Source organism: Phaenicophaeus curvirostris, chromosome Z (genome assembly GCF_032191515.1).
Source record: "Phaenicophaeus curvirostris isolate KB17595 chromosome Z, BPBGC_Pcur_1.0, whole genome shotgun sequence".
Lineage (NCBI taxonomy): Eukaryota > Metazoa > Chordata > Aves > Cuculiformes > Cuculidae > Phaenicophaeus > Phaenicophaeus curvirostris.
Window position 1 is genome coordinate 66,175,105 of NC_091431.1, and position 22,241 is coordinate 66,197,345.

Sequence of the window (22,241 nt, forward strand, 5' to 3'; positions counted from 1 at the left end):
CCCCCACCCGGCAGGAGGATTAACCCCTTCATCGCACCCACTTCAGATCCAGAGGAACGCTGTTGCTAGGTAGGGCAGATCCACCCTGCCCCACAGCCCCAGCGGGAAAACTCTTTCATCCCACAGGGAGTGGAGAGGCAGAGGTGCCAAGCCCTTCCTCCCCACCTTCAGCCCCATAGGGAAGTCCTGTCCCTCCATGGGGGCTATGGGGCTAGCGGCGAGCCTCCCTCCCCCACCCGTGCAGGGGCAGAGGGGCTGGCCTCACCTTCTCAGCCCCACAGGGATCCCCCATCACCCCAGAGGGTGTGGGGGCTGACTCCCAGCGCTCCCCTATTACCCCACAGTGCTGACATCCAGCCCTGCAGCTGCCCCTGTCACCCCATGGGGGTTAATCCCCCAGTCTCATAGGGACAGTCACCCCATAGAGAGGGAGAAGCGATCCTCCCCAGCCCCCCATCATCCCACAGGGGCTGCTTCCCCCCCAGATCCACAGGACACCCCGCCTCCCCCGTCCCCTCACAGACTGAGGGGCTTCCCCCACTGCAGGACGCGGAACAGGGCGCTGTGGGGCACAGTGGGGCAGCGCAGTGGGGCAGCACGGTGGGGCAGCGCACGGGGGGAGTGCGATGGGGCGGTGCAATGTGTCGGTGTAGTGGGGCACCTCGGGGGGTCGGTGCAGAGGGTCGGTGCAGGGGGTCGGTGCAGGGGGTCGGTGCAGTGGGTCGGTGCAATAGGGCAGCGCAATAAGGCAGTGCAGAGGGGCAGCTCGGCGGGTCGGTGCAGAGGGTCGCTGGGTTGATGCGGGGTCGCTCCCCGCACTCACCGCTCGTCGCGCCGCTCCCGCCCCTCGGGCCCCGCCCCCCCCCCCCCCCCCCCCGCCGCCGCCGCCGCCGCCATTGGCCGCGAGCGCCCCGCGCCCCCCCTGCCCGGGCGGCACCGGGGAACCTTCTGGAAAAGGGAGGGCGCGGCCCCCTCCCCCCCCCCCCCCAACCCCGGGAACGGGGGACGGGATGGGATCTCACCGCTGCGCCGTCCCATCCCGCAACAGTGTCCCGTCCCGTCCCATCCCATCCCGTCCTCATCCCAGTCCCTTCCCATCCCATCCTCATCCCAGTCCCTTCCCATCCCATCCTGTCCTGTCCCGTTTTGTCTCATCCCAACCCGTTCATATTCCATCCCATTCTGACGAATCTCACCCTGTCCCGTCCAATGCTACCCTGTCCCGTCCCATCCCCATCCCATCCCAGTTTTCCATGCCACGCCACCCCACCCCACCCCACCCCACCCCACCCCACCCCACCCCATCCTATCCTATCCTATCCTATCCTATCCTATCCTATCCTATCCTATCCTATCCTATCCCATCCCATCCCATCCCATCCCATCCCAATCCATTCCTGCTCCATCCCATCCCATCCCATCCCATCCCATCCCACCCCATCCCATCCCAATCCATTCCTGTTCCATCCAATCTCACTCCATCCCGTCCCATCCCATCCCAATGCATTCGTGTTCCATCCCATCTCACTCCATCCCATTCCAACCCATCTCAGCAGTGGTGGTCCCTCTGTGACATCCTTCCCATGGAAGGAGCAGGCTCTGTTCCAGCAGAGCACAGGGAGCGGGAAGGGTGTTTGGAGCACCTGCTGTGCCTGCCTTTCATGGAGTGTTGGGGTGGAAGAGGCTGTGGGTCATGTTTGGGGTTGACCTCTGGAAGTGGTGGTATGGGTGGGAAGGTGGGAGAAACCTGGCTGGAATCAGGAGGTAATAGAGGTAATTTCTGGAAGAAGTCCACAGAGACCCCGGGAGCCCCTTGACAGTTCTTCTGGTGTTAGAGATTCCCAGCTGCAGGATCAGGGAGCACGGGATGGTCCCCAGCAGCTTCAGCCCCTCCCCGGTCTCTGGCTATGGTCCCTATCCCAAAGAAAGTGGGGAGATGGGAACTGTGTCCCGGTTCTTCTGTTGCAGCGTCATTACATGGCTTCTGAAGGTCGGAGCAGTGGATGGGGCCACCGAGCCCCCAGCTTCCTACCTAAGTGCTGGCTGGGAAGCACGTTCCTGGCATCCACTGTGCCACTGTGAACAAGACCTTTTCCCCCATCATTTCCACCTCCTCTGAGCTGGACCGGCATCACCCTACGGCCGAGCAGGCGGGGCAGGAGTGAGTGTGCGATCCCACGCGTGGGAAAGCGCTGGCTCCTCGCTGTGGTGCTCCCCTGTCCTGCTCCAACTCCCCCGTTTGGCGCGGGGAAGTCTCCAGTGACTGTGGCTGGGTGAGCCGGGGAGATGCATCTGAGGACACTGGGCTTGGCAGCAGCGGGGTTTGTGCTCTGTTCTCTGTGGCGACAGCAGCACCCACGCATTCGGTGCTGTCTCTCCTTCCTGCCTGTTCCCATCCTCAGAGATGCCACCCGCCTTTTCCAGCACCCTGAGCTGCAGGATGGGGAAAGGGCTGCAAGAAGAAGGATCCATGTCTGGTTGTTTTGTGTTTTATGGATTAATTCCCTGTTCCTCACCTGCTGCTGCCCTGGCTGTGGTCTGATGTTGATGCATATCCAAGGAGATGCTGGTGGGTCACCTTCCAGGCAAGACCTGGGTCTTTGCTCCTGCTGAAACCACCGTCTGTGCAGGCAAACCCTGTCCTGAGGACGTCAGGACCTTCCTCCTCGGAGCTCATCCAGCCCCTGACATGCCCCGCAAGGAAAGCATCAAACCCAAGTGCCTCTCACCCATTCTCGGTCACCCCAACTTTGTCAGTAGCCCCAGCATGTTGTGGGCTTGTGCCTGCCTGGCTCTGAGCACAGGATAATCCAGGTGGGAATGGTCCCCAGGAGGTCTTGTGCTCCAAGCAAGGTCAGCCACAAGGTCAGAGCAGGCTGCTCGGGGCTTTATACTCGTTGACCTTGAAAACCCCAGAGGATGGAGACAGCACTGGAAGAGCTTATTCCAGCAGCATCTCAGCAGAGCCTGCCCAACCTCTGAGGGCATGTGGCTGGAGAGGGCTGGACACCACTGCTGGCCATAAGGAAGGTGTTGGGCTTGTCCTCCCTGGCTGGGGGTGAGGATGCCAGCCGCTGTCTCCCCATGCCAGTGCTAAGCCGGCGGCAGCCGAGCCGGCCGCTCCATTCAGCGCTTCTGCACCTGCGGGGGTGGCATAATGAGCCGTGTCCTTGTCTCAACCTGCTGCTTCCTCTCCCGGCAGCGTCTGTGCTGCCAGCTGGGTTATTTTTTCTTTTCTCCTTTTTTTTTTTCCCCTTCCTGCCTCTATTCTCGAGTGGTTCCCAGCCGGTGCTGGCACGCAGCCCTCGCCGGAGACCTCCTCCTGAGCTGACCTTTGCAAACCCCTTCAGATGAGAATGCCAGGGCTCTCCTGCCACATACCTTGGGCATGTGGGGAAGATGCAAGCGGCTCTGCGTGGCAGTGGGCAGCAATGTGTGGGAGGACCCTGTCCTCTCCACTTCCCTGCTGCTCCCACCTGTGCTCAGGTTCCATTGGAGCGGCCAAAACCTGAGGGCAAGGACTAGTGGGAGGAAAGGGGAGTACAGGGGATGCTACAGTGCTTTTTGGGACAGAGCCTGGGGAGGAGTAAGGCTTCAGCAAACAGATCCTGTCTCTGGCACCTTGGTTTGGGATGACTTCCTTGCTGGCTCCTGCTGTGGAACACCAACACATGGGTCTAAACTGGGCATGCGGAGCATGTGGGCTGGGAATACTCCCTGTGGGAGCCATCTCTGCAAACCCTCTGCAGAGCAGGTGAAAGACAAGAGGTGGTGTCTCCACCCTGGCTAGTGGATGCTGGAGCACAGTGAGTTGTCCTGGGTTGCTATGGGAATCAGGAGCAGGTGTGGGACCCAAACCAGAGTGCCTGGACTCTGGCTAATACTGCCTGGCGAGGAAGGGTGATGATGGCTGAGAGCCAGCAGCATCTTCATAGTCCTGGCACCCTCCTCGCTACCTGCCTGCAGCCTCGTGTCCTCCCCGCATGGAGACAGCTGCACAAAGGAGGAGCCCAGACAGCATCAGTTGCCCCTGGGGACCCACATGCATGTGGAGGACGCACGCTGAAGTTTGGCTTGGCTCCATTTCAGCTTTCAGCCTTTGCTCCTCTTTCCTCAACAAAGGCACCCCTGTAGCACTCGATGGTTTCTCCTGGGAATGACTCTCTCCAAGTTGCTTTAACCGAGTTATTTCTAGTCTACATATGAGTGCCAAGCACACTGAGCTCTTCTAGTCTCTCCAGCCACTCCACCATTTGGGGAATTTTGGCCTTGAAACACATCCTGAGTTCTTGCTTTCCAGGACAGGGACATCCACAGGTGTTCCCAGCAGGAATGCAGGTCCTGTAGGTCATAGCTGGAAGTGGGTGGTGTCTGAACTGGATACAAACCCTGCTGCATGTATGGAGATTGTGCCCATCTGATGCTTTTGCTTTTGAAGATCTGCCTGGCATCTAATCCTTAATTGGCCAAATTAGCTGACAGTGGCAAGTGGTGTGTTCATCAGAATGCAAAGTGGTAACCCAGTTGACTGCTGTAGGAAGTATAACATCTTCATGGTGCTGCAAATCTGTGACCTCTAAAAGAAAAAATGGCCTAGGGGTTGTCTGGCAAGGAGAATTTTCTTAAAGTACAGGCTGGCTTGCCTTTATTCTGGTCTTGCCTCCTCTCTGTTGCTTTCCAAACCACCTTCTCTGTGACTGCCCTGGACTGAGGGCAGGTGGAGCTCAGATAGATGGAGGTGATGTTATGCTGGGGACAGAAGGCTCCACTGAGCGGCAGTGGTGTGAGGTTGCTTCCCTCCCTATCTGCAGCTCACAGCTACTAACTCCTCAGATTTCACTGCTTCCTAAGCATCCCATCTCCTTGGTCCAGTGGGATTACAGATGGTGGGTGGGTAAAGCAGTAAGGATCCCCTGTACAGAAGAAGGGAAGGGAGGAAGATTTCCAAACACCATCTCCAAAGTGCTGGAGGATGCCGAGATGCCCTAGTCTTGTCTTTGCAAGCAAATGGAGACACGTGTGGCTGCCTGGCACTGGGCATCTCAGTTCAGTCTCGTGGGTCTTTGTGCTTGCCAGCCCTTGTCCCTGCTGTGTGGCACTGTGCCAGTCCTTTGATGGCTCTGTGGATCCCCAGGTCAGTGCTGGCTCCTGCCAACATGAAGCCCCAGCTGGCAGGGAGCAGCCTTGCCTGGAGCTTTTCATCAGGACCCTGAGGCACCAGCCAATGTTGAGGTTGAACTGGAAGGGGATGCAGCAGTGAATGAGCTGGGGATACTGGCAGGCATCAGCTGAAATCTGGTGACCCAGCTGGAGGCCAGAGCAGGGATGCTTTTGCTCTGTGCCCATTGCTCACTTGGAGGCAGAGTGTGGGGAGATGGGGTGAGGTACGTGGTGTATGAAGTGACTGATGGTTAACAGTGTGCTATGAGCCACCATCTGCCAGTCAAGCAGCTTTCTCTGGGCCAGAGGGCAGTCCTTGGAGGTTTCTGCTTAATCTGATCTCCCTGGATGCCCATCGCCATAGTATCTGGGAACATTCATTCTCTCCTGCCTGGCAGAGATGTCTGTAGTGGTGTTTTGTTCATGGGTCTTTGTTGGGCATTGTCCTACTCCCTGAGGAAAGGAGATTGGTCTTGCCCAGGTGGCCTAGAGGATGTCCACTAACCTGCTGCCCTGCTCCTCCCTTGCTTGCTCAGGGTGAAATCGGGCTCCTGCTCATCACCTGCATTGGATGCCACATCTTCCTCTGTCACACTGGCTTGAGAGGACACTCTGAGAGCAGAAAGCCCTGAGCTCTCCTCTGAAACCACACCAACGGACAGGGCAGCTGTTCTCCAGCACCCGCCAGTGCTTTCCAGAAGCCGTGTTAGGTGGAGCCCTGTAGGGACCTGATGCTAATCAGGGTTAGGATGTGCTGGGGATGCAAATGTGTCTGGAGGACCTGCACAGCTGTTGAGCTGTGGAGCCACATCTGGAGCACTGAGGCTCTAATTCCCAAAGCCAAGTCCCATTGTCTGTGGTGAGGATTGCAGAGGGGACTGATCCTGGCACAAAATGCCCAGAGCTGCTGTAAGGCACCGAGATAAAGCTGGTCGTGGTTGTCACTGGCAGGGCCTTCACAAAGAAAATACATCTGAGCCTGGCTGGGGATGGCAGTGGGTTAAGATGAAATCAAGACTTGGCAAATGTCACCCTCCAATTTGCTGGAACAGAGCGAGCAAAGTGGGAAAAGTTACAGCGCTACGTAATTAGGGAGCAAGTGAGGAGAACAGAAGCATCTCTGTGTGAGAAAGGACTGGGAGAATTAATGCTTGAGAAAATACTGCCCCAAACTGATTCCCCGCTTTGCTTCAACCTTCAGTAAGGGTAGCTACAGAATGTTCAACTCGAAGGAGGGTGCAGAGTGGGAGGGAGGCGGGGAGGCGAAATTGCTGCTGGTGGAGGGGAAAAAAAACCGCAGAGCATTCAATGTGCCAGGCCTGGAAGAGGGGCTGAGCTGCACCCTGGGTCTTGGGATGCTGTGATAGTGGCAGTGCTCCTTTTTGGCACAACACTGTCTTTAAAACGTCATTCAGGCTGGAGAGGTATGGGATGACCACTCTTTGTGAAGGAGGAAAAGCAGTCTGGGCAGAGACGGGTCACTGTGGCTGGTCTCAAATTCTAGATGAAGTTGAGGAAAAATAAGAATATTCAAAGTCAAATGGGGAGGGCAGACAGTCCGGTAGGGACAGGGAGCAGGCTATAGGCTGCAGGCCCTGATCCTTTTGCTTCCTCAAGGCATGTGGTCCAGTGCCTGCATCCCTGGGTCATGCAGATGTGATCGTCATCCCCCACTGCAAGAAACCCTCGCTGTCCAATGCAGATGTCAGCTGCGGCATCGATTAGAGCAGGGAACTGAGCTGGGAACACATCTTGGGGTATCTGCAGGAACATCAGCGTTCCACGTGCCGTGACAGCCGACCATCAGGGATGCCAGGACCCCGTGACCTGATCGTGGGGTTGGGAAAGGGGCCCTGGCCGAGGCACGATGCTGTGCTCATGGGTGCTGCACATGCCATGCTGGCTGTTGCTGCTGCACCACGGCTTGGTGCTGCTGGGAGGCTGCCAGGTGAGGGGGTGGGGAGTGGAGATGGGATGTTTTCTCGGGCACCTTGCAGGGCTTAAAAAGAGAAGTTATTCTAGGAAAAGAAATTAGCGGAACCTGCTCCATCTCCCTGCTCGGTGTGGTGGCTTGTCCCACACTCTGCTGGAGTTACATGAGGACATGCTGGGAGAGCGGGGTTACACCAGGGCGCAGGCAGGCTGCAGGAATCACTCTCCCACTGCTGCCTGGCTATGCCTGTGTGTGCTGAAACCCATTCTGGGGTCTGCAGAGCCGCACATCACAGACCTTGCCAGGAATATGCACGCAGGTGCGGGCAAGTGTTACATCTACCTGGTGTTGCGGACAGGTGTGTACTGTGACCCTTAGAAATGGAGGTGTCAGTCCATGCTCACCCCACGTGGATGTGGCGCTGGGTATGCACACAGTGGGTGCCGTGCACATAGAATCATAGAATCACCAGGTTGGAAAAGACCCACTGGATCATCAAGTCCAACCAGTCCTATCGAACACTAAACCATGTCCCTCAGCACCTCATCCACTCATCCCTTATACATCTCCAAGGATGGTGACTCAACCACCTGCTTGGGCAGCTTGTTCCAGTGCCCAGTGACCCTTTCTGTAAAAAATTTTTTACTGATGTCAAGCCTGAAACTCCCCTGGCAGAGCTTGCATGTCCTTCATACCATGCATGGCCCTGCCATGTCCTGCTCAAGCTTTTGGGGATGCAGGGATGCACCTGGCTATAGTGAGAGGTTTTTGCTACAGCAGTAACTCCTGTAGAAGTTCTCCGCTGGGGGCAAACATGGCTGGGAGTACTTATGTGTGTGCTAAGGGGGCATCTCCTACATGAGAGTCTTTGGTTTTGGGACAAAAAAGTAGTGGGGGGCTTTCCCTTCCAAGGGAATATGGGTCATTTCACCATGCCATGAAAGGAGTTGAATGCAAAATTTGTTCCAGCAAGGGTACCCCACTTGCAAGGCTGGGGTTCACGTGGGGAAACACACATGGGTGCGGGCTGCACTTGCCTTTCGGAGCGGGTGGTGCAGAAGGTGGCTGGGGGGAGAAGGTCCTGGAAGGCATAGGGGTGGGTGCACATGTCTGCCGCACATGCCTCCCGGTGTGTATATGTGCATGTACGGGCAGAGCTTCCGGAGAGGGTGAATGAATGAGGCAATTCACTATTTCAGCACTGTCTCTGGCAAGTCTTTTCCTTTAGAGGCAGGCGTGTGCCGGTGCGTGGGTTCCTGCCTGCGTATGCGCGTGGGCTCCTGCCTGCGTGTGCAGGTGGGTGTCGAGGGGGCTTCGGGAGATGTTTGCCACGTCAGGGAATTCACTCCGGGGGCTGGCATGCGCCCCCGCTGTACTTGCTGCCTTGTCTGCTTGGCGCAGCGTTGTGTAACTTCCGATGCCCTCACCGGATCTCCTTCCTTGGCAGAAGGGGATGCTCTGGCTGCCCTGCCTGCCTGCTGACAGGGAGGCATCCCCCTGGCCAAATGGGGTGAGGAGGGCAGCCCTAATGTCCCCCTTATCCAGGGATGCTAACAATTCCTCCACACAGCAGGGAGAGCTGGCCCTGAGCAGCAGGGGAAAAACGCTTGACAGCCAAAGCCCAGAGGGATCCTCTTCCTCTGTCTCCCAGATTTATGCCTTTCACACAAAGTGTTTGCTATGGGAGAAGGAAGCTGGGGTGTGGGTTTCCCTCCACAGGGGATCTTCAAGAGACATCTACCTGCTGGAACATGACCCTGGATGCCATGACCTGTGAGACCGAGACTGAGAACCAACAACTCATCTCACATAACGCTGGGTGATGGGAAGAGGAGGAGATGAGGCTGGTGGAGCATGCTATACCCAGTGCCTGCAGCCCGTTGGAGGTGTTGGGAGGAGGCGGGGTGGCTTTGCTGCTGTGGGAAGCAGAGGGACAGTTGGGTCAAGGAGAGATCCACCTGACATTTTTGTCTCCCCGCTGGCAGCCGCGTTGCCATGCTGGTACAGCCGTTGCCATGCCAATACCACTGTTGCCATGCTGGTACTGCTGTTGCCATGCCAGTACAGCCGTTGCCAGGCTACGCTGAGGGTGTTGGAAGAGGATGTCGGGTTGCCTTGAGAATGAGGAGATGGGAGATGAAGCCGGGGTGATGCTGTGGCCTCTGAATCTGACCTCACTGCCAGTACAGAGACCTGCCAGGCACGGGCTGGCTTGGAGGGGACCAGGCAGTAACAAAGGTGTCACAGCCTGTGTAAGCTGATGTGATGGGTGGCAGTTCCCAGCGCTAGGTCCTGTCATGTTGTTTACCTTGGTGGTCTGCCCTGGCATTGCTCAGGGTGTTAGGGGGTCAACCTGACAGCAACCTTCTGTGTCCATGCTGGTGTTTTAGCAACTAGATTTATAAAGTCATTAAATGAAGAAGCCAGGATTAGAATCATAGAGTCATAGAATCACCAGGTTGGAAAAGACCCACCGGATCATCGAGTCCACCCATTCCTATCAATCACCAAACCATGTCCCTCAGCACCTCGTCCACCCGTCCCTTGAACACCTTCAGGGAAGGTGACTCAACCACCTCCCTGGGCAGCCTGTTCCAGTGCCCAATGACCCTTTCTGTGAAAATTTTTTTCCTAATGTCAACCCTGAACCTCCCCTGGCGGAGCTTGAGGCCATTCCCTCTCATCCTGTCCCCTGTCACTTGGGAGAAGAGGCCAGCTCCTTCCTCTCTACAACCTCCTTCGAGGTAGTTGTAGAGAGCAATGAGGTCTCCCCTCTGCCTCCTCTTCTCCAGCCTAAACAACCCAAGCCCTGTTGAACATGCAGGGGTGAAATCATGTTGGGTTATGGATTCATCCTTAATTTCCTTTCCTGCACCTTGTCCCTGGTCTCATAACCTCTAGATGTTCAACTGTTCATATCCAGCCTCATCCCCAGTTCCTGACTGTAACACAAGCATTTCAATCCTGCACCGTTAAAGTGACACAGAGACCCTCGAGGCACTCCTGACTGCAAGTTTTGGGAGCTTTCTGGGTTAGAAACGATGCTTCCCTTGCAAACATCTTCCTGTCCTGGCAGGTCTGGAGGGAATGCAGATCCTTCAGCTCCGCTCTCTGTGCATGGAGCAAGCTGCAGGCTCTCACAACTTCACATGCCAGGTGGGTTGGGATGTTTGTGCCTGAGTTACACTGCAAAAATCTTTGCAGTGCAGAGAGAAGAGTTGCAACCTGCAGGTGAATGAGACAGGCTGGTCCAGCTGAGATGTCAGCAGGAATTGTGGTGTTGTGTGATGAACTTGCTTTTCTCCTTTCTGCTGTCAGCCTGTAAAACACAGCGGGACACAGGGAATCAGGGACGGAGGGATGCTAAGCCCCTGGTTCTCAGCATCCCCTCCTCCTGCCTTTCATTTTTGTGGTGCTCCCGGTGCTTAGATGAGAGCAGTGCTGTGCTGGGACAGTGTTCAAGAGACATGCTACATAGTGGGCTCATTTCTCCCCCTTTCTGCTGTTAAAAATTAACCTTGTGGGCACCAAGATGTATTTTTGCAAGGCCAGCATCCATCTGTCCCTGAGAAGCTGGCCGGGCACAGCACGCTGCAGCCTGTCTGCAGGCGTGGGACTGGCCCCGGCGTGGGAGTGTCACAGCCCCCAGACCCACAGAAATAGCTCCTGCTCATAGCCTGCTGTCCAGCTGCTGGCGTGACATGCGAGAGTAGGGATGGGGCTGGGCATGCCCAGGTTCCTGCCCTGCAAAGGCAGCTGCTGGGTGGGTGTTTTCGTAGGCATGGGGGATGTTGACTGTCCTGCAGTGCTAATGACAGGTCTCTGAGTCAGTGCCTGGCTGTGGGGTTGGGGCCAGGGCAGGACACCTCCTTAGCTTAAAGTATTTTCTTCCCAAAAGTGAGGTGGCAGCTACTGGTTCCTTAGCCCTCATGCTGCTTCTCCCCAGTGTGGTATCCAGTGTCCCTTTGGGGAGAGGGGGGGCGCTGCCAGAGCATCCCACCCAGCCTCCGCCTTCCCTCCACCCATCTCCTTGCAGCCCCCCTTCCTCCACCCCCACACTCCAGCCGAAATAATTCCTCCTCTGCCTGGTGATGTGCAGACTGCTCTCCTGTCCTTCCCTTAGTCATCGCTCAGCCGAGCGACACAGATATAGTTGCATGCGGCTCCTCGCAGATCAGTCACTCCAGCCCCCAGATCATTTTGCAGCTGGGTCACAGGATGCCCCGTGCTGAACACGAGGTGCCTCCCCCTTTACTGCCTCCATTGTCACTACTGGAGTCCCTAACTCCCTGACTGGGGAGCGAACGGCCTCGTTAATGTTGCATGAGTTGGCAGAGGACCTTGATGAGGCCCCGTGTCCCTGTCCAGCTGCAGGCTGGGTCCTCTGCCTGTGCCAAGCACCATGCTAGCATTCTGGGGTGGCTTGTATCCAAATCCCTGCTTTCCAGGTACCCTGGCTGCCTTCTTCCTTCTCTGGCCAGCCAGGGTCCTCCTTGGCTTTCTGCTCCTGTCACATCAGCCCTGATGCTCAATAGCGGCTGCTGAGGAGACAGCTGCATGCAGGCTGCTGCAGAGAAGGGAACAGCAGGACATGGAGCCCAGGGCTGGGGCCACTGTTGTCCCCAGTGCCACCGCCATCCTTGGTGCCACCTCCCAGTCCCGCTGCAAGGCCAGGACAACAAGTGTGAGGAGACGAGGAGGGTGTGTGTCTTGCTCCTACATGACCTCGCACGGAGGCAGGAGAGGACCTGGCCACCCTGCCCGGGTGCTGTGTGGGTTGTCAGGATGAGTCACAGCAAAGCTGCTGCAGGACGCAAGATGCTTGCTGTGCCCAGCATCACACTGTGCCCCCCTCCTCATCCCAGGGCTGCCTCAGCACCCTTTGCACCACGTTGGCACCCTGTGTCCCTGGGCGCAGGCCTGCTGCAGGGAGGAAAATGAGAGTGGGAACTGGAGGCAGCGACTGGCAGCCCCGTGGCATGTCCAGGCCACCGCGCTGGCAATGTGGGGGTGGTAGGAGCTGGTGGCGCGGCATGCTGGCGGGAAGCCACGCACAGCCACCTGCGCGGGATGCTGTGGGTGGCCCAGGGCATGCGCAACCTCCCAGGAAAGGAGGACACCACCTGAGCGCTGGAGTCCTTGCGGGGTTGTGTCCTGTTGAGGAGCTTGTCTCCCTGCTCCTGGCAGTGCGCTAGAGGAAACGCTGACCAGGGCATCCAGTTTCCCTGATCAGGTCTTGTACTGCAGGTGCTGGTGGGCATCCTCCCTACCCCCATCACCATGCCCGGTGCCCAGCTGCATTTCCATCACGTGAACAGATTTCCCAAGCCTGTGCCAGTGCTGTGTGCTGACAGACCCTGCAGATGTACAGGGTCTGTGCAGGTGGGGGTGTGCTCAGAGGTTCTACCAGGGAACATGGAGAGGAAGGGACTAGGCTCCCCGTGTGTCTCGTGGGGAAGGGGTGATAGACCCGAGGGAGCCCTGATCCCTCTTCTCCAAGGTGCAGGATCTCCCGTCTCCTGGGTGCTACAGAGGTTGGAGCCCAGATTGCAGGAGCCTAGGGCTGCACAGACTGAGTACCAGCTCCTCGTGTGAGGAGGAGCAGTCACCTGCCATGGGCACGTAACCATGGAGAAAGAGGGTGCTATGAGGCCGAGAGTGGAGTCAGAGCTGGGTTTGGGGCGGGAAGAGAAGCAGGTCACAAACCACCCTACAGAATTATTTCTGGGGACTGAAATGAGTCCCTGCATCCCTTCTCCCTGAGTGCTCTGATGGCTATGGGAGCAGCCATCTGCCAGCCTGTTTGCTCCACTGGCGCGATCTGGTGACATGCTCTTGTCCCCTACCAGCCATGCCATTCCATGCCCCCATCCGTGGTGCAGCAGCCAAGACTGGAGGAGGAATTCGGAGTGCTGCTGTGGTGGGATATGAACTCTTTAGGTGGGACAGGAAAGGTAGGAGAGGTGGTGGTGTAGCTCTCTATGTTAAAGAGTGCTTTGATATCCCCGAGCTTGATTATGGTGATGACAGGATAGAGTGCCTGTGGGTTAAAATCAGAGGAGCCCACAAGAATATTGTTATGGCAGATATTGTCATGGGAGTCTGTTATAGACCACCTAGCCAGGAAGAAGCTGCTGATGAGCTCTTCTATAAACAGCTGGGAGAAGTCTCAAGATTGGTAGCTCTTGTCCTTGTGGGAGACTTCAATCTTCTGGATGTCTGCTGGAGGTACAATACAGTGGAGAGGAAGCAGTCTAGGAGGTTCCTGGCGTGTGGAAGACAACTTCCTCACACAACCGCTGACAAGGGCAGGCACCCTCCCGGACCTGCTGTTTGTGCACAGAGAAGGGCTTGTGGGGGATGTGACGGTAGGAGGACACCTGGGACAAACCGATTATGAGTCCTCAGTTCTAGATGAGGTGAGGAGGAGAGTTAGCAGAACTATCACCTCAAGCTTCCAGAGGGCAGACTTTAGACTGTTCAGAAGGCTAGTTGATAAAGTCCCATGGGAGACAGTCCTTAAGGGCAAGGGAGACCATGAGGGCTGGGGGCTCTTCAAGAAGGAAATCCTGGCAGCACAGAAGCAATCTGTCCCCATGTGCCCAAAAATGAGCCAGCAGGGGAAAAAAACAGCTTGGTTGAGCAGAGATCTGCGTGGAGATCAAAAAGAAGAGGAATGTCTATGAACTTTGGAAGAAGGGACAGGTGTCTTGGGTGGACTACAGGGAGGACGCGAGATCATGCAGAGGAAAAATCAGGATGGCTAAAGCCCAGCTAGAGATCAAACTGGCCAATTCAGTGAAAGATAATAAAAAATCTTTCTATAAACACACCACTAGTAAAAGGAGGACCAGGGAGAATATTCAGTCTTTATTGTATGCAAAGGGAAAAACAATGACAAAGGATGAGGACAAGGCTGAGGAACTTAATGTCTTCTTTGCCTCACTCTTTAATAGCAAGGAAAGTTGTTGCCTGTGTGTACACACCCAGGAGTCAGAGGAGCAGAACAAAGCTCCCATGATCCAAGAGGAGGTGGTTGGAGACTTGCTTGCCCAATTAGACACTCACAAGTCTATGGCACCAGATGGGATCCATCTGAGACTATTGAGAGAGCTGGTAGACATGCTTGCCAAACCCCTTTCCATCATCTTCCAACAGTCCTGGAAGACTGGGGAAGTTCCATTCAACTGGAGGCTGCCTGATGTGGTGCCCATCTACAAGAAGGATCGCAGGGAGGATCCAGGGAACTACAGGCCTGTCAGTCTGACCTCAGTGCCAGGGAAAGTCATGGAACATTGAGTGCTATCATACAGCACATGCAAGAGAACTGGGTGATCAGGCCCAGTCAACATGGGTTCGCAAAAGGCAGGTCTTGCCAAACTAACCTGATCGCCTTCTATGACAAAGTGACTTGACTACTTGATGAGGGGAAGGCTGTGGATGTATCTTCCTGGACTTCAGTAAAGCCTTTGACACAGTTTCTCACTGTGGGGCTGAGTCCAATGGGATGAGGTTTAACAAGGCCAAATGCCGGGTCCTGCACTTGGGGCACAACAACCCTGTGCAGCTACAGACTAGGAGAAGTCTGGCTGGAAAGCTGCCTGGAGGAGAGGGACCTGGGGGTGTTGGTTGACAGCGACTGAACATGAGCCAGCAGTGGCCTAGGTGGCCAAGAAGGCCAATGGCATCTTGGCTTATATCAGAAACAGTGCGACCAGCAGGTCCAGGGAGGTTATCAGACATTAGGAAGAATTTCTTCACCATGACAGTGGTGGGGCACTGGAACAGGTTACCAAGGGAAGTTGTGGATGCCCCATCTGTGGAAGTCATGGACTCATAGAAGAAGCAGGTTGGAAGAGACCAACTGGATCATCGAGTCCAACCATTCCTGTCAAACACTAAACCATGTCCCTTAGCACCTCGTCCACCCCTGCCTTAAATGCCTCCAGGGAAGGTGAATCAACCACCTCCCTGGGCAGCCTGTTCCAGTGCCCAACGACCCTTTCTGTGAAAAATTTTTTCCTAATGTCCAGCCTAAACCTCCCCTGGTGGAGCTTGAGGCCATTCCCTCTTGTCCTGTCCCCTATTACTTGGGAGAAGAGTCCAGCTCCCTCCTCTCTACAACCTCCTTTCAGGTAGTTATAGAGGACAGGTTAGATGGGGCCTTGGGTAACCTGATCTAGTGGGATGTCCCTGCCCATGGCAGAGGGGTTGTCACTAGATGATCTCTAAGGTCCCTTCCAACCCTAATATTCTATGATTCTATGATTCTATTCTGCCCCTGTACTCGGCACTGGTGAGACCGCTCCTCGAATCCTGTGTTCAGTTCTGGGCCCCTCACCACAAGAAGGATGTTGAGGCTCTGGAGCGAGTCCAGAGAAGAGCAACGAAGCTGGTGAAGGGGATGGAGAACAGGCCTTATGAGGAACGTCTGAGAGAGCTGGGGTTGTTTAGCCTTGAGAAGAGGAGGCTGAGGGGAGACCTCATTGCTCTCTACAACTACCTAAAACAAAGTTGTGCAGAGGAGGGAGCTGGCCTCTTCTCCCAAGTGACAGGGGACAGGACAAGGGGGAATGGTCTCAGGCTCCACCAGGGGAGGTTCAGTGTTGACATCAGGAGAAGATTTTTCATGGAAAGGGTCATTGGGTACTGGAACGGGCTGCCCAGGGAGGTGGTTGAGTCACCTTCCCTGGAGGTGTTTAAGGCATGGGTGGACGAGGTGCTGAGGGACATGATTTAGTGGTTGATAAGAATGGCTGGACTCGATGATCCTGGAGGTCTTTTCCAACCTGGTGATTCTGCGATTCTGTGAAGGGCTGTGCAGCGTGCAGATCCACAAGTGGCACTGCCTGCTCCCGGTGTGGTGCAGGGGTGACACCCTGTGGCCATCTCTCTGCCGGAGGACTCACACTTATGGCTTCTCGTACCTCCCCACAGCCCCTCCGCCACCAAGTCAGTTTGGACATCTCCCCAGCAGATCCTGCTCCCTCCAGGGTCCCTGGCTCGGGTGGGAGTCCCTTCTGGGTGGCCCAACCTCCTTATCCCAGTTCTGCACCCCAGGTGCCTTCAGCTTGTCCCACTCTTCACTCTGGTTGCACCTAGGAGGATGTTGCTGAATGGGGGGACATTTGTATTCACTCTTTGTGGTCACTCCTGCTCTGACCAGAGAGGGGAAGGACAGCTGGGAATATCAGGGTCGTATATCAGTGGGTCATCCCTGTCCCCCGTGTGTCAGCATATCTCCCCACACATCTTCCCGAGGGTTGGTTGGTTCCCCTCTGGGACACACCAGAACCGATGGCATCTGTCCAAGCCCAGGGAAGACTCAGGGACATGAAGAGGCACCTGGGCTTGGAGAAGGATGCTATCATGCACCCTGGCTTGCAAAGCTGAGCACCCATTTTCCCCAGAAATGGAGGTTTTTTGGGATGGATAGATGGCAGCCTTGTGCCACGGCCATGCAACCCAGGAGAGGTGCAACCTCCCCGCCACCCTGGAGTCCCCATGGACAGTGGGGACATGCAGAGCCAGGCAGCATGGGCAAGCACGAGGTGCTCTAGGTCCCTTGCTGATGGCAAGGCCACTTAGGTGAAGGGTGGCGGATGCCCTGACTGCTACAAGACTGCCTGCTTCCTTCAGGACCACGCCTCCAGGCTTCTTGATGTGTGTCTGAAGCCCTGGGGCTGAGATCCTCCCTCCCCTGAAAAGCAGCCCCCTGCAGGAGCACAGCACCTGCTGCGTGGCATCTGGAGATGAACCCAGGATGGTGGACCCATGGGCTGCAGTGACACCATCACGACAGCATGACTTTACCACCCCTGGGGTCTCCATCCTTGTGAGGTCTGGGGAAGTGGGTTGGAAAGCTGACTCCTGTCTCATCCTTAAATCCCATGGGAGCATCCCCATCCTTTGGCTGGGTCCTCTGGGACTCTCCCTGGGAAGATTCGCATCAGCAGTTGCTAGGAAGTTTGTAGGAGCATTTGGGAAAATTTTGCATAAGCCTTTGTGGAGAGTTTTGCACCAGCAGCCAGGAGTATGTTCACACCAGCTTTCAAAGGGTTTCAAGGAGAGGTTTGCATCAGCATTTGGTAAGAAACATGTAGGAGCAGTCAGGGGAGATGAGCTGAGTCTAGTTGGAAGCTTGTAGCTAGTTGTGCTGTCCTGGAGTCGGTACTGGGTCCAGTTTTATTCAATATCTTCATCAATGACCTGGATGAGGGGACAGAGTGTATCCTCAGCAAGTTTGCTGATGACATAGGAGGGAGGAGCGGCTGTTACAGAAGGATGAGATGCCATTCAGTGACACCTGGACAGGCGGGAGAGCTGTGCAGAGAAGAACCTAGTGAAGTTCAACAAAGTGAAATGTAGGATTCGGCACCTACGGAGGAATAACCCTATGGACCAGTACAGGTGAGGGGTTGACCTGCTGGAAACCAGCTCTGTGGAGAAGGACCCGGGAGACGTGGCAGACAACAAATTAACCATTAGCCAGCAATGTGTCCCCCTGGCCAAAATGGCATCCTAGGGTGCGTTAAGAAGAGTGTAGCAAGCAGGTGGAGGGAGGTTCTCTTCCCCATCTGCTCTGCCCTAGTGAGGCCCCCATTCTGTGCCTGTGCTGGGCTCCTCAGCTCAAGAAAGACAAGGAACTACTGAAGAGTGTCCAGCAGAGGGCCACAGAGATGTTCAGGGAACTGGAGCATCTCTCTTGTGAGGAAAAGCTGAGAGATTTGTCTGTTTACCCTGGAAAAGACAAAACTGAGAGGTGATCTCATCAGTACTTACAGATATCTAAAGGGTGAGTGTCACGAGGATGGGGCCAGACTCTTTTCAATGGTGCCCAGCAACAGAACAAGGGGTAACGGGCACTAACCGAAGCACACGAATTTCCATTTGAACACAAGGGAAAACTGCTTTAGTGTAAAGGTGACAGAACGCTGGAACAGGCTTCCCGGAGAGGTTGTGAAGTCTCCTTCTCTGGAGATGTTCAAATCCAAATGGATGCATTCCTGTTCAACCTGCTGTAGGTGAACCTGCTTTATCAGGGGGGTTGGACTAGACGATCTCCAGAGTTCTGTGACTGTGAGATTTGCACCAGCATTCAGGTGATGAGGATTTTTGCACCAACGTGCAGGGAAAGACTTGAACCATAATTCAGGGGTAGGTTTGCATCAGCATTTAGGAGGGCAGTTTGCAGGCCATGGAGTCTTTCTGAGAACAGGGTGACATTGCTCCCGATGTCACCAGTCTCAGAGGAGCAGGTGACAGCTAAGAGATGCCCATTCCTCCACCATGTCCTTCCACTTCTGCCCAGACCTTGAGGCTGCCTGTGCAGAGGCACAGCTGGCTGGTCCATGCTCTGCCTGCTCAGTGGGCGCTCGCTGGGAATCTGCAGCTGCAGAAGGGCACGTGTGCTGGGCAGCTGGCACTGTGGCGGTCACAGCACAGACCTGCAGGATGAGGGCCAGCTCAGCCACCTGTGGCCCTCATTAGACAGCTCCCCGGGGACAGCAGCCGGCTGGGTGCCCTGGCAGGGGTGTCAGGCTGGTGCAAAGGGTGACAAGGTAGGCTGGGGCTGGGATAGTCACCTTGTACCTTGTCTCCAGGGGAAGGGCTGGGTGCAGAGCGTGGCTGGATCTGGGTCCAGGTCCAGGGTCCCCAACCCAGCATGGATTTTGTGGGGTGCTCAGAGCAGGTGTTTGGAGTGCTGGTGGTGCTTGCTCCACGCCAGGCTTCTGAAGATCTATGCTCTGCCCCAGCTTACCCTCTAGCTCTGGCAGCTGGAACAATAATGCAGCAACTCACAGCATCTCCCCAGAGGAGGGATTCCCTGGGGCTTCCCTTCATGGGCATCCCTAGCATCCCAGATTCAGGCATACAAACCCATCTCCTCCTTCCTCTGCATTCCCATGCTCTTCCCCAAGGTTGATGGGTGTCCCTCCCTAGAGCTTTTACAGCTCAACTGGCTTCTAGGTCCTGAAATGCTTGCTGCTTCCCAGGCTGGATTTTATCTGGGGAGGGGCAGCTGAACACCATTACTAGGATCTGGGCCCAAGAGCAGCCACAGGATTGGGCGGCAATATCTATGTCCAGCTTTTGGCAACAAGTTCTGTGCCCCTACAGACCCTATGGATGCTTCCAGGACAACTTCCCCTCCTAACCCTCCCCAGATCCACTTCTCAAGGTCCGTTTCCCTCCCAGCTGCAGCACAGGCACTGTGCAAAAAAAGTCCCCTCCGATGCAGGTGAGCTCCCTTTGAGAGCAGTCCGGTTCCTACATGACACGTGCCACCAGCAAGAGCCTCAGCTTTCCCTGGGAGCTCCATGGATGTGGCTAGCAGTGGAGGAGCCTCCAGACAGGGGGACCACTTTCTAGTCACTTCCTCCTGGGGACCCTCGGTGTCTCTGGGGAATTATTTTGGGTTTCCCAGCACCACTGCAAACAACCTGTTCCTATCATCCAGCCAGCCCCTGCATCCAGCCCAGTGCTCTATATGTAGCACTCTGATCTCAGAGGATGAACGTCCCTCCTGCTGCAGGGCCAGGCTGGTTTTGGGGCCAGCTGGGCACTCTCCCTGCCTTGTTGAGATGTGGGAAACCTCAGCTTGCAGGGTCCTGGGTGCACCTCCTGGCTTCCCCCATCACTGCTGTGGGACATGCTGGAGACACAAGGCCAAGCCTGCCTGATGGGACAGGGATGTGAGGCTGGGACAGGGATGTGAGGCTGGGTCAGGGATGCGAGGTTGGAGAACGACGTTAAATGCAATGGGCTTCCATGGGTTCCCCAGAAATCCCTGGGCAGGGAGGAAGCCAGAAGCCCCATAAGCATGTCAGCTGGAGGCTAGTTGGACACAGCTGTTTAATGGACACTTCTCAGTACAGAGCAGGCGTTACGACGCACACACCCCTGTCTGCCTCCTTGCCACAGCCACGGCTCCAGCCCTGTGTCAGACCTGGCACCTGAAATATCCCCATTGGCTTGGCACATCAGGGGCGGTAGGGGAAGGCGTCGCGGCACTGATGTGCCTCCTGATCTTGCAGCAGGAAGAGTCTCTGGAGAGGGTCCTGGGTTGGGACAGGTGGGGGTGAGGGGTATGATGCCCCCATCCTCTTGAGGAGTGGAGGTGAGGGAGCAATTGGGCTGCCATAGGTGCACCTCAGGTCAGTGCACGCCATGGGGCACGCTGGCTGAGCCAGGGCATGCCAGGTGGGGGGAGGCTGAGGGCAACATGGGGATGGGGTGAGAAGGACAGGGGGCAGCTGCTGGGGCTGCTATGGAGCTGGGATTCCAGAGTCCTGGCATAAGTGAAGCAAGATTTCCAGGAGTTCCTTTGCCAGTGGGTTGAGGATGAACAGTAGAGCTGCTGGGCATCATCCCTGCCCAGAGAGGGCCTCATCCCTGCAGCTCATACCTGGGGTCTCTGGGCTCTCTAGCCTCCTCCCTGCTCCAAGTATTAGTGCTCCCAGCAGAGTGGGGATGCCCGTTCATCATAGAATTAAGGAATCAGAGAGTGGTTTGGGTTGGAAGGGACCTTAAAGATCATCCAGTTCCAATCCCCTGGCCATGGGCAGGGACCATGCTGGGGAGGGAGCTGGAGCGGACGGGGCTAGTGTGGGACCAGAATGCTGAATGGGGTTGGGGAGAGCATTCCATGGGAACAGGGGTCAGGAGGGGACTAGGGATGTAGGAGAGCACTCCTGTGAGTCTGTATTTTCCTTTCCACCCCCGCTAGTGCCTTCTGTTCCTCCTGCTCCCTGCCACCCTATCACTGTTGGCATTAAATGATTGGTTCCCAGTAGGGCAGGGACATGGCCATGAGCTGTGGATGGGTCTACTGGTCTCCAGCCTCTGCTGGACACATGCAGGGATGTAAAAGGGTTCATGCTGGGGCCAGCCACATCCTCCCCTGAGGATTCACCATGGGCTGGTGCTTCCACAGACCCCTGGGTGCTGCTGTTGGTAGTTGCAAGTGGAGGCTCAGCCCTGCTGCCCTGTGGCAAGGCAGGAAACCGGGGGTGCACGGCTGCTCTGATTTCTGCCATCACCCCATAATTACCCAGACATGGCTTCAGAACCAGAAAAAAACACACTTCTCCTCGGGGGCAGACCCTGATTTGTCTGTGCTTTCCTGGGGATGTCTCCAGATGCTGTAGGGCTGGAGATCATGAGGGCAAAAAGTTCCCTGCCTCTTGGGCCCCATCATGTCCCCAGGAGCAGGGTCTGTGGGGACACTTGCTGCACTCCACAGCATTCCCAGCCTCCAGGACCCACCCCACAGCAGGATCTGTAGGGGGGCAACCCCTGCCCCCCACAGTATCCCTGGGCCCCAGGGCCTTACCCAGAGCAGAGTCTGTTGGAAGCACCCCCTGCACCCCATGGTGTCCCCAGGATCAGGCTTTGAGGGGGGGGCATCACCTGCACCCCATGGCATCCCTAGGCTCTGGACCCGTCCCCACAGTGGGGTCTCTGGGGTGCCTCCCAGCATCCCATGATATCCCCAGGGGAGGGGTCTGTGGAACCACCCCCTGCACCCCACAAAGTTCCCAGGAATGGGGTCTCTGTGGGGTCACCCTCTGCACCCCATGTCATTCCCCGACACTGGAACACTCCCTGCAGTGAGGTGTGGGAGGGTACCCCCTGAAACCCACAGCATCCCTGGCCACTGGGCCCCTCCCCACAGCAGGGTTTGTTGGGGACAACCCCTGTACTCCACAATATTCCCAGGAGAGGGGTCTGTGGGCATGCCCGCTGCATCCCACAGCATCACTGGGCCCTGGAGCCCTCCCCACAGCTGAGTGTACTGAAGGCACCCCCTTCACCCCAGGTCATCCCCAGCAGTGGGTTCTCTGTGGGAGTACCACCTACATGCCCTGGCGTCCCCGAGCATTGGACTCCTCCCCACACCGGGGTCTCTGGGGACATCTGCTGCACCCCATACCATCCCTGGACACCAGACCCTTCCCCGCAGCCGGGTCTCTTGAGGCACCCACTCCACCCCACATTATCCCCATGCACTGGACCCATACCCGCAGCTGGGTCTTTGGAGGGACCCCCCACACCCCACAGCATCCCCATGCACTGGACCCCTCCCCACAAGGGGGTGTCTGGGGGTACCCCCTGCACCCCACAGCATCCCCATGCACTGGACCCC

General features: G+C 56.4%; 1 protein-coding gene across 2 annotated transcripts in view; it reads left to right on the top strand.

Moving 5' to 3' along the window:
* PIGO (phosphatidylinositol glycan anchor biosynthesis class O) overlaps window positions 1-22,241 on the top strand; it is a 389,616-nt gene that overhangs the window by 81,819 nt on the left and 285,556 nt on the right. The window lies entirely within an intron of this gene.